The sequence below is a fragment of the Furipterus horrens genome, unplaced genomic scaffold (assembly GCF_987537825.1).
Source record: "Furipterus horrens unplaced genomic scaffold, mFurHor1.1.pri manual_scaffold_2, whole genome shotgun sequence".
NCBI classification, from domain to species: Eukaryota; Metazoa; Chordata; class Mammalia; order Chiroptera; family Furipteridae; genus Furipterus; species Furipterus horrens.
This window is the reverse complement of record NW_028327172.1, coordinates 22,451,149-22,463,372: the sequence shown is the minus strand read 5'-3', so window position 1 is coordinate 22,463,372 and position 12,224 is coordinate 22,451,149. Positions and strand designations below refer to the sequence as shown.

At 42.6% G+C, this 12,224-nt stretch overlaps 1 protein-coding gene across 2 annotated transcripts in view; it reads right to left on the bottom strand.

The window, feature by feature from the left end:
* The window catches only part of LOC150018014 (uncharacterized), a 162,105-nt gene extending 151,593 nt beyond the window's left edge, over nucleotides 1–10,512 (bottom strand). Inside the window, exon 1 of one of the 2 annotated variants that reach the window (XM_090267597.1) lies at nucleotides 10,333–10,512. The gene's annotated coding sequence lies outside the window, so the exon portion shown is untranslated. The other variant, XM_090267598.1, reaches the window with a different exon arrangement.
* Nucleotides 10,513–12,224: the final 1,712 nt, after the last annotated feature.

Genomic DNA, 12,224 nt, shown 5'->3' with positions numbered 1-12,224 from the left:
CCTCACACTGCTTCCTCACCCAGTGGGCCACCCTCGCGGGTGGGAAAACCAGCAAGAGAGTCCAACCGAACAGTCTGGCGCCACACACAGGGTGCACCTGGGCTCGATGACCTCACGCATCCTCGCCACACAGCCAGTGCACGTGCAGGCTGCCCCAGGCCTCCCCCTCAGCATCCCTCCATCATCCTTCCCTGTCCAGCCCTCTTGTCTGCTTCAGTGGGCCAGGGAACAGACCTGCAAGCCTGCTGCCTGAGCAGATGCCCAACGGGGGAACCTAAAGCCAGTTTTCCCTTCTTGCAAGTAAGAAGGAATTTCTCCCCTCATTTAATTTGCTGTAGGAATTACCCCTAGCCTCTACCCCTCCCTCAGGGTAAGGGAAGAAAATCAAGAACACTGTTCCTCCAAAAGGCTGCAAGCACAGGAGACTTCCTCCCTCTCTCGTTCCCCCATAACCTCCATTAAAAACCTTGGGTCAAAGAGTGGAGGTAGGAGCACTAAAGAGGCCCCACACAGGGGAGGCGGATACAACTGCCACTGCCTTCCTTTAAAATGTTGCCACAACCAACCTCGTAGAAAAAATACCCCACCAAACATCCTGTATATGTGTAATACTAGATGTCTACCAGGCTATAGTGTGTTTATACATGTGGCTCCCACTTGGATGGGTACCAGAATAGTGCACCTGCGTAAAATGCTAAAGAATCCCAAACCACACATTTAGTTTTATTTTTTGGCCCACGTCTCTGAGGGAGGAAATAAAACCAGAATAAAGAGAACTATTCATTCGTTCATCGATTCATTCATGCATTCATCCAGCATTGTCTATGGAGCCCTTCCTTACCCCAGGCAGGTATGACCCCTTGAGCAAGGAAATGACCAATCAAGCATGTTCTCTGTCTGGCCTGCGTTATTCCAAACCACAGAAATAATTCCATTTATATAAGTAATGCTTTGGCATTATTTTTCAAGAAGCTTTTATATGCAAGAGTTCATTAGGAGCCTTAACAATAACCCTAAGATGTTATGGTAGATATAATCACTGTCTTACAACTGAGAAAACAGAAACATGGTGAGATTAAGTGACTTGTCTAGTCCCACAGCCAGTGAAGTGCAGGGCAGGGACTGGAATGTCAGTCATCCGCCTTCTGGTCCCAGGCCGTTTCCGTTTGACAAAACTGAAACCAAACGAGCCCTTGATTTTCTCAGAGCTGCCACTACAATGACTCAATGACTGTACATTCCAGACCTTGGATAACCCTTTCAGTTTCAAGTATTCTGTTCCCTTGGCTTCCAAATTTTGCTTATCAGATCACTCGAACTAGTTCTGAATTTGTACCAATTTTAGGTTTGAAAAAATATAGCTATGATAGGCCCTCTTTTTAGTTCAAATGGTTTGGAGTTAGATTTAGACTTCATAGTATTAAGACTATGCAGGACTCACAATTTTTCAATCAAACCATCCTTTGGTGTAGAAAATTATTTCACTACACACATTATTTAAGCTATTCTGAAAATTACTCTGACGTCCTTTTTATTAATCTTTTTCCTGTTTCCAGTCCTTCCATCAAGCGTTTCTGTCAGGCTTCTGAAGGGTCCCATATGCACACTTCCAGTGCAGAAATGTGTTCTTTTTTGGTTCACTGGAATCCTTCAGAATGTCTGGCACTGAAACATATTGGTTTTAATTAAAAGGCTATGATTTCTGTGAATTCCCATTAAGCTAGTGAAAGAAATCTGCATTTTAAAAATACAGTTAACACATCAGGATACAGTTGTACTGAAAAATGCTTCATGTTTAAAAAACTACTTAAGCAGATGAAACTAAGCTGCCTATAATAAAAATATGCTCATTTTTAGTAAAATCCTTCACTTCTAAATAGAGGGGTTAGTTTAGCACATATGTGCCCAATTAGCCATAAAAACTCAACTAGACATGAACCATGCAATCCACCAATCCTCCTGTTGACATTAAAACAGAGATCCTATTAACAGGAATGTAATTTAAATGGTTAAAAAGTGATAGAGTACATAACTATAATCTGATAGGATTTGAAATATGATGCTGCTGTGTACTAATGACAAATCAGATTTGAATTATGACTCTGGCAAAGTTGGAAACAGCTCAAGCATGCTAATTAGTGGTCCACAAATTCAAGAACTGCATTACAGTATACTATACATTATAGTCAGTCACACCTCTTTGACCATGAGCAAAAGCATATTCTCTCACTTTCAGAGAAAAAAGCCATGGTAATCTTTTTGAATTTTGGGTCCTGAATGCCCTAGAAACACCTGACATAACTTTCCCCCTTCAATTTATCTTTAAAATGTGATAGAACTCACAATAGTTTCTCAAGGGAAAATATTTGAAAGTTCCCATGAAGTGCAGAGAAGTTCACAAGTTACTGGGGAAATGCACAAGAGCGATCAATATGATCAATATAATCACATCTCTTCACATCAGTGACCCTCGAACTATATAGAATATGCCCACATATGCATGGGGAAGCCAGTGGTCACAAAGACCTGGGAGGAAGACATCTGAATCACTTACTGCCAGCTTTATTAGAGATAAATATGAGCCCATGGACCTTACTTTTTATTATAAAATGACACCCTATGCATTTATGGGACAGGCTTGAGCCCATCAAGAAGATCCCAGGGGCTCACCAACAAACTGGTGACCTTGCTTTGAGAATCGCTGCACTTGGCACTTACATCAAAGACAGAATTTCTGTTGTAAGCATTTATAAATAAAATTTTTAAATGGATCATTTTGGGAGACAAAATAAACTCTGATCATCTCAATGAACTGCTTCGTCTTTGTAAATGGCCACACAACCGTGCGGTGCACTGTGGCGCCCATGATCATGCAATTCCAACGATCTCCCCTACATAGAATCAATGCTCCTCAGGTCTCATCCAAATCCTGTTCAGGTTCGGCAAATTCCCTCTGGTTTCATAGCCACTGGAAAAAGAAACATACTGGAACACCATTCTCCAAACACCATGCCACCATCACAAACTTAGAGAACGGCTAGGAACAATGCATCCTACCAGAGGACCTGGGCTCTGTCAAAATTACCAGATCGAGGACTGAATGTGATCTAGCTGTTGTCCCTCCAGTTTCTTGGAGGAGAGGGGTAAAATCATCACGTGAACATTGGCTGGAAAATCACTCGATTTAGTTCATGTAGAATAAGCCCATTGGGTATGAGGACCTCCATTTGAAGTTCGCCAACTGTTACTGTGGCTTCCCAGGAATAACAAAAGTGAAACTCAAACAAGAGATCCTGTGGTTGCTGGCTTCCTAAGCGGGCTCAGACTCGCTCCCCCTCACCGTGCCCTTCCCCAGAGCAGCGGTACACTGTACCTTGACCTGGGTCACACCTCTTACTGGCATCTCCACCTTGAGTCTCTCATCTTTCACACTGCTGAAAAGTTAATTTTCTTTAAGTCTAGCTCTGATAAAATTAACCCCGATTAAAAAAAAAAAAAAAAAGCTGAGTCACTGGTTCCCATTGCCTGTGACAGAATTAGGGTCACATACCTTGGCCTGGCGTCAAGGCACTCACCTCTTTCTAAAGCCGTTTCCCACTTCACTTAAAGCAATCTGCAAGGCCCTCCTCCTCTCTGCACAGACTCCCCGGCTTTTCCTCTTGCAGTTACCCCACCTGGAGGACTGCCTTCCTGCCTTCATTCCACCTTTCATCACCCCTCTAAGTCGAAATCCTACCCACGTTTAAAGGCCTAAACAGAGAAATTCCAACTTTTCTATGAAAAAATGCAAAGAGCAGCTCGTGGTCTATAAGCATGAAATAAATGTTAACTGTATCATTGTCATTGCTGCTGCCGCTGTTGTAAGCAGGCTACAAAGTCTTTAATCTTCATGGGCAGACTAACTTCTTCCTCCTGTGAGATGTTCACTGTAGCTCCTTTATGATCCTTAATTACGTTTTATTTCCTTTCATAGTTACTTAATTATACACTGTGAGCTCCTAATCTTATTTCATTCACCTTTGTATAATACTCCATGTCAGAATATAAGGCCTTACACGTATTTGAAGAAAAATGTTAAATATCACTTCAAGCACAAGGGGGCACAGTTGAGCTACTCTAATAGCGGAATCTTCCCACGGTCAGTAAAAAAGGTTCTAGAATTCAGAGGCTTTTCTCCCTTGAAAGTGTATTATAAATCTGTTTGAAGTAAACATATATGCATTATGTATAATTAGAAACCTCTTAATGTTGACAGAGAAAGACAGCTGTAATCTAGTGAATTTCAAAAAGCAATAAAGAAATAAAATTTATATAGTCAGCTTTTATAAAATATCTAGTATTGTTAAATAATAAACAGAAAAAAAGTCTAGAAGAATATCCACCAAAAGATACAGCTATTATCTTTGGGAGGGAGGAGAAGGCGGTAATATGGAGGGTTTCATTTTCTATTTTGCACCTTTCTGGATTTTTTAAAATAATAATACATATTAATTTTATGATCAGAAAAGTAAAGCAATTTACTTTAGAAAATATCAAAGCAAAGTGTTTATTTTACTCCTCTTATAACCCCATCTCCATGTGTGGTGTATTAAAACGTAAATACATATCTCTGGGAATTTTCTGATAGATTAAAGATGCCCAAACTCTCTTGGTACATGCTGCCTTTAGTGTCTCAGCAACTTTTTATGGCACCCTTAGGATGAAAGAAATCCCTAAAAGTTCCATTTGTTAAGTAGTGAAATCCAAACAACTTAATAAGTATTTGTGCCCTAACAATATAGCCATTTGAAAACATAATATACATAACTTAAAATATATATTTTTATCTAAATGATCCTAATTACTTATTAATGGACTATGAACAACTACTGGACACTGTACAACTTCTTAAAGTTTGGACTCAGATTGGACACCACTCCCCCCACTCCCTACTCCACACCGATTTTCACCAGGGTCTGATTTTTATAAAAACTACCACCGAAAACCCAGCTTCGCAATGATATGATAGCATTGAAAGGAACAAAGCACAGTCTCATGCTGAACCTATGAACACTTCACACCTTGAGCTAGTAGTTCTCGGCTATCCCAGAGATGTCGAGTATAGTTGGGTTTCTCTCAAAAATTTAGAATATCTTCCAGCACCCCCATGAATTTAATGTTGGGTACATCAGTGCACAAGTTGGGAACCGGTAGATTCAAACAATAAATCTAGTTCTCTGTGAGGCTGGCAACCGGGAAACAACCTCATTAAACCAGCTTTGAAATTACTGCAACATAATAACTCAATCAAAATTATTTTGTTTTCCCTGAAGCAAAGTCTTCTGGGAAGGAGAAAGGATGGTGTGGGAAACTGGGCTGAGCGCAGGACTCTGGTGGTCTCCACGTCCCCCCATTCCGATCTCTCTGCCTCAAACCTAAGACCCAACAGCAGCCTCCAAAGCAGCACTTCGTATAGTGTCTGGGCCTAGATTTCCAACCAACCTATTGACTTGCCCACCCTCTTCCCAAATGTTTGAGGTCTTGCAAAGGTCTAGGAGCTAGGACAGCACCGGCGGTCAGCCCAACACTGAACTGCTGACTGCTAAGTTAGCCCTGCTCCCTTCCCGAACTAAAAGGGATTTTCTTCTCCCAGGAATCACTAGCTAGCTCCTGGGGCCAGCCCCTGACCCCCGACCCCCATTAAGTATAGAACAGCTGCTATCCAAGCCCACCTGAAAATGGGGTTTAAAAGCATTTTTTTTCTCTAGTTTGATGAGCCCAATTTCACACCCTGATTTAGAGAGATGGCTTGCAATTTTCTATTAATGCAAATGTAATTAAGTCAAACCCAAAAGACACCTGCAACTTGTATGGAAGGAAGTTCCAGGCAAGGACTAGTGAGAGAACTTAAGAACGCAGAGATGTGGCAACAACTCAAATGTCCATAGCCAGATGAATGAAGAGACAAACATGGTGTATACATGTAATGGAGTATTATATTATTCAGTCTTAAAATTCTAACACATGCTACCACATGGATGAACTTTGAAGACATTATGCTGAGTGAAATAAGCCACTCACCGAAAGACACATAACTGTATGGTTCCACTTACTATGAGGTCCCTAGAGTCCTCAGGCTCCCAGACAGAAACTATTAGAACAGTGGCCGCTAGGGGCTGGGGACAGTGGGGAATGGGGAGTTCTTGTTTAATAGGTATTGATGATCAGCTTCAGAAGAAAAAGTTCTGGTGGTGGGTGCTGGTGATAACTGCACAATGTTAATGTACTTAATGCCACTGAATTATATATCTAAAAACAGTCAAAATGGTAAATTTTATATTATGTATAAGGTTTTTTAAAAATCACAAGGTTGATTTTCTGGAATCATGTCCTTAAATACCACTTGGACCACTGCAGCAGACCCAGAGATGGATCCATTTGGATGATAGCATTAAATAACATACCTAACGTTTCAAAACCTAAGGACCCTGTTCTAAAGGAAACATGTCTAAACGAGGGCAATAGCAAGAGTGCCAATAATAGACAGAGGGCTTCCACCTCCTCCAGGCCTACAGAAGAAAGTGTAAAGTATTTCTTAAAAAATTCAGAATTTCCCAACCCTTCAGGCAGGAGTACAAAATCCACACTCATCTTCTTTTCAGAGTTAATATTGCACTTTTCGTATGCTATAAATAGGAGGCATGATGAAATAGGGCCTAGAACAGCAGCTTGAAGAAATGAACAAAAGGAAACTGACCCGGGTTCCAGAACCCAGTGTCCTGGGCGTGAGGCTTCCTGGGAAACGCTTCCTTGCCGTAATGAAGGACTGATGCTCTTAAAGGTGACAGCCTGAGAGTCCAAAGCACTCGGCTTTCTCCTTACCTATAGGCCTGATCTGTTGACACCTTTCCAAACGATGTTCTGTGAAACGTTTGTGGAGGAGGAAAGCAGCGTTTCTGTATCTTTAGCCCAGCGATTTTCAACCAGTGTGGTGCAAGAATTTTTTGAACATGCAATACCTGAGGGGCACTGACCTCTTTTCCCTTAGATTGTCAAATTTTTAAAAATGACAACAGTCAACACAACAATAGCCGTTTGGTGTAAATGCATCAAAATTATGCCCCTTTGTTTGCTTGTTTGTTAGATTGGCAAAAAATACATTTTTTTGGTGTGCTGCAGAATTTTAGTAATTAGTTTATGTGTGCCATAAGATAAAAAAGAAAAAGGTTGAAAATCAGTGCTGTAGCCAGCTTGGGAAATGCTGTATGATACATTCTCTCTAAAGGCTCAGAGAAGTCTGTAACACAGAATTTGAATTCCAGCTTTCTCACATCCCCACCCATTTAATGTGTCTAGCTCCTCCTCCTGACTGATCTATTTTGTCCATGGCATGCAATCTCCAATCTTTAGTCTTTTTAAATTTCCCCTTTGTCAACAGATTCCATCAGATATCAAATTATAAATTCGGCTCCAGTTATCGTGCCTTTTCATCTTCCCGGTCACCCCACTAGTTTAAGTCCTTATGCCTAGTCCCTTCGACTACCCCAATGGGCTTCTCACTGGTCTCTCTATCTCTGTTTTCTTCTCTCTAACATCTTCTCCCCCATCAGAAGAATGCTTCTGGTCATAACCCTGAGCATGTCACAACTTGCTTAGAAACCCTAAGCGGTTCCCTGTTGCCTACTGGATAAGAAAGACCCCTCTGTGACTAAGGCTTAGTCACCTCAACTACGAGCATTTTCCATTCCTCTCAATAGACCTCAAGGTTTCCTCCCCAACCCCATCTGCTCATCCTCAGTCAGGTTTGCACCCCTTTTCTTTATCCAACTTTGAAGTCCAGTTCAAATGCTAAAACACAGGCTTGAAACACAGTTTGGAGAACACTCACACATTCCATACTTGCATAAACATTTATTAAACACCCGCGGTGAGCCAGGCACCATGCTGGGTACTGCAGAGCTTAAGAAAAAGCTTCTTCTTTACTGGCAATGGATAGCTCCCAGAACACTGGGTTCTTTTCACTGCTATTCCAACGCCACCCACTCAACACGCAGGCCCCCCGCCAGGGCTGCCTGTAACACGCTGGCAGCCCTGTGTGGCCTTGAGGAAAGGCAAGCAGGCCCAGACACTCCACCCTGGTACTGTCCAGGCTAGTTAGCAACAATCAATCCCCAAGGGACCACGGGAAATTCCAAACTTTTCTGCCCCCACTCTCAGCCTCTTCCTCACCAAGGCTTCCTCTGAGAAGTGAACCACGTAGGAATCCACAGGAATCCATGGCCTTTGCCAGAGAGCAGGCCGGTTGCAGCCTTGTGGCCCAGCCCACAAGGAAAGGCCTCCACTTTAGCTCATGTCACTCCCCTAATTATTCCCTGTGCCTGGAGTCCAACAATAACAGAGCGTCTTTCATGAGCAGCTCCCACCAGGAACCTTGGAACCCGGTGCATGCAGCCAAGCACTGGGAAGTGCTAAAGGGTCAGGGGGTTTGCACAGCCTGCAGTTCCAGGCCTCTGGGGGAGAATCCCAGTTGCTCTCTAGTCCAAAATCCAGGACCTCCCCCCAAAAATGCAAGAGGCCCCGGCAGCCTCCAGGCCAGGGACCCCTATGAATGGGGCCCTAAGAATGAACAGCAGCTCCACCTAAGTCACCCATCTGAAAAAGCAAGTGGTGGGGGACAGGACACTAAGGGTGTTTCCTCAAGGGTCACTTTCACTTAGCAAGAGCTCCCAAGGCAACAATCTGTACTGCAAACGTTTTTGTTTTTGTTTGTTTTTTTGTTTGTTTTTTATGTAAAAATCAGTGTCAGTAGAGAGGGAAAATGGGGGGCATGGTTCTAGGATATAAAGCAAGCAAAACAGCAAGGTCCCTTCTATTATCCAGGTGGGAGGGCAGGTAATACTCAAATTAATGATTTCAGAGTCTGGTTAGTGCTTTGAAGAAAATATTGATGTTGCAAGCGGGGTGGGCAGAGAAATGGATATTTGAGCAAAGATCCAAATAAGGAGGAGCTTGCAAAGCAGACTAGGGAAAAGAATTCCAGGCAGAGGGAACAGACGTGCAGGACCCACGGCCGCTGGTTAAATGCTCATTAGAGAAATGTTTGATGAACAGTAGTGTTCTCAAAATTCTAGTACAAGGTAGAGCAAGAGTTATTTTCTTAAGAATAGAAAGATCAAAGTGATACGGTGGAAAGAAATTTTGTCCTTGGCTTTAAATAAAGACACAAAAAGAATGCGGGTGAATATATATTTATGCGTCTCACAAGAGTCTTTTTAAAAAGGCTTTCATGTCTTTCATCCTTTAAACTTTTATAATATATAGGTTGAAAACATGATACAATCTTTAACTTCTAGCTCATGTATTGGGAGCGCTACTTTTTTCCTCAGAATTGATGAATACTTCTGTTGGGTTGTAAATTTATCTCCCTTGTTTCAGAATTTGAAATAAGAATGCTGTGTGCCTATAACTGCAATTATGTAAATATGTGTGTGCATGTGTGTGTGCATGCGCCCCCGGTGGGAGTACAGGGAGAGGCCAGGGTTGTTTTTCAATCTTCCGTTTTTGTTATTAAAACTGGGAAGGAAAGAATACATTGTAAGTAACTGTGCGATCACCTTGTCCTCGATGTTAATAAATGTGTTTTTAACTGCTGTTCATATCCCATCTCTAACATCACTACCACCTACATCCTTTCCAAGCTTCAGTTAAAGTTGAAAAGTGCACGAGGTCTTTGCAAACCCTTGTACAGGGAATGCGTCTGCTCACGTACAATCCACGTGCACCCTTCCTTCTCTCTACGGACAGAATTTCTTGGGGATCCTTCAGGCCCCGGGCCATATTTCTCCCTGGGCTCTTATTAAAACCAGGTGCGCGGGAGGCTGACCCTTTTGGGACAGAAAAGCCTTCGCTTGGCCCAAAGCTCCCCCTTCCGGTATGTTTTCGAAAGGGGATTCCTGAGCTGAGCAAAGGGAAAGCAGGCAGCTCATTTTGGCCAGCAAACGGGGTGGACTTTCCAGACAGGCTGTGCAAAGTGTACAAGGGCAGAAAGGGAGGCCGGGAGAGGGAAGCAGCCGGCGACCAGGGACACTTCCGCCCCCCGCCACCCCGAAGCGTTGTCGGCGCGCACGAAAGGGCCCCAGAACCACAGCTCACTCCTGGGCGGAAGAAAAGGAGCGGAAGGGAAGCCGCGAAGCCGGCTTATCTGAACTGGAAACCGGAGCGGGCGGCGGACTCGAGCCAGACGCCCGGCCTGCGCCCGGAGCGTGCGGAGGAGCCGCCAGGGGCCCTGACTCCAGGGAACGGCCTCCTCCCAGACGCCGGGTTTGGAACGCCCGCGGATCGCGCAGCGCTTACCCTCGGCCTGTGTTGCTCACGTCTCCAGGAATCGGGGCGGGAACGCCGGGTCAGGTCACGAGTGACGTGGTGGCCTGGGCCGCAGAGCGCTCTTCGCACCCGCAGGGAACGCGGCAGCTGGGCGCTCCAAGACTGAGCTTTGCGGGACACCGAGCTGGGCTGCGCTGGGTCATTGAGGGTTTAGCTGCCCTTGACCTTTGACCTGAAAGGAGTTCCAGAAAGAGTGGACAGAAAAAAAAAAGAGAAAGGGGAAGGGTCTAGTGAAGGAACTAGTATAAATGACACATGGACATGGACAACGAGGTGGGGATTGACTGTGGGAGAAGGGGTGGACGGAGTGGGGGGCGGGGTGGAAGCAATGGGGGAAAAGTGGGACAACTGTAATAGAAAAACAATAAAAATAAAAAGAGAGGTGGGGGAGGCTAACATTAAATAAGTAAGTTAATTAATTGTAAGGTTTCTCCAAATTAAAGGACATGAGTTTCCTGACTGAAAGGACCTCCAGTGTGTCCAGAACAATGGTTGAAAATAAACCTACATGAAGTAACATCATTATGAAATTTCAGAATATTGGTTCAAATAGATTTTAACCACTCCTATTTAAAAAAATGAATGAACTAAAAATGATCAAGAATCAAAACAGCTTCAACCGTAGCTAATAATTTAAGGTAGACTTTTAACTATTGGGTTGGCCAAAAAGTTTGTTTAGTTTTTTTTCCTTATGATGGCCCCAGTAGTGCTTAGTTGTCTTTAAATTCATTCAAAACAATTCTGTTAGAGTGCATTGTGACAGCTGTCATATCAGCACACATTTAAAAAAAAACATCAAAATTGGTGAATTTTTGTGCAGCCATTTTAATACTGAAGATGGAAGAAAATACGCAACATTTTTAGCATACTATGCTTTATTATTTCAAGAAAGGTAAAAACAACTGGAATGCAAAACAAAGATTTGTGCAGTGTATGGAGACGATGCTGTGACTGATCAAATGTGTCAAAGTGGTTTGTGAAGTTTCTTGGTACTATCGACATTTTGGCCAAATAATTCTGTGCTGTGGGGCTGTCTTATGCATTGGAAGATGTTTAGCAGCACCCCTGGCCTCTACCCACTAGAAGCCAATAGTGGGAGATAGCTGGCATACTCAAAATATCCAAATCAATAAAGTTATTGGTGAAAATGAAAAATGTGTCTTTTATTTTACAAAAAAATAAAAGTATAACGGACTTTTTGGCTAGCCCAATACATTGTACTATATTCACAATTCATTCTCACAACAACCCTTTGAATTAGGTACTATTGTTATCTCCATTTTACACATGAGAAATTGGAGGTATGAAGGAGCAGAGTAACATGTCCAATATAACACAGGTAATAAATGGTAGAGCTGGGATTAGAACCAGGCAAGTCTGGCTCCAGAATCCATGATCCTAGCTAGTGTATCACACTGGAGCAGTGCCTTTAAATTAAATGGAAAAGTACATCTAACTTAGAATTATATTTTAGGCTGAGTTATCAGTAAGTGGAGAGTAAGTAAAGATATCTTTAGACACACATGTTCTCAAGAAATATAACTCTTGTATTCTCTTTCTTAAAAAGCTGCTAGAGGAAGGATAGATATTGTATGATTTCACTTATATGAGGACCCTAGAATAGTCAAATACATAGAGACAGAAAGTAGTACAGAGGTTGCTGGGGCTTAAAGGTGGTGAGAATGGGGCGTTCTTTAACGGGTACAGAGTTTGAGAACAGGATGGTGAAAAAGTTCTGGAGCTGGATAGTGATGATGGTTGCACAATAATATAAGTGTACTCAATGTGAACTGTATGCTTAAAAGTGGTTAAAATGGTAAATTTTATGTTGTGTTTATAAAAAAAAAAAAAAAAAAAAAAAA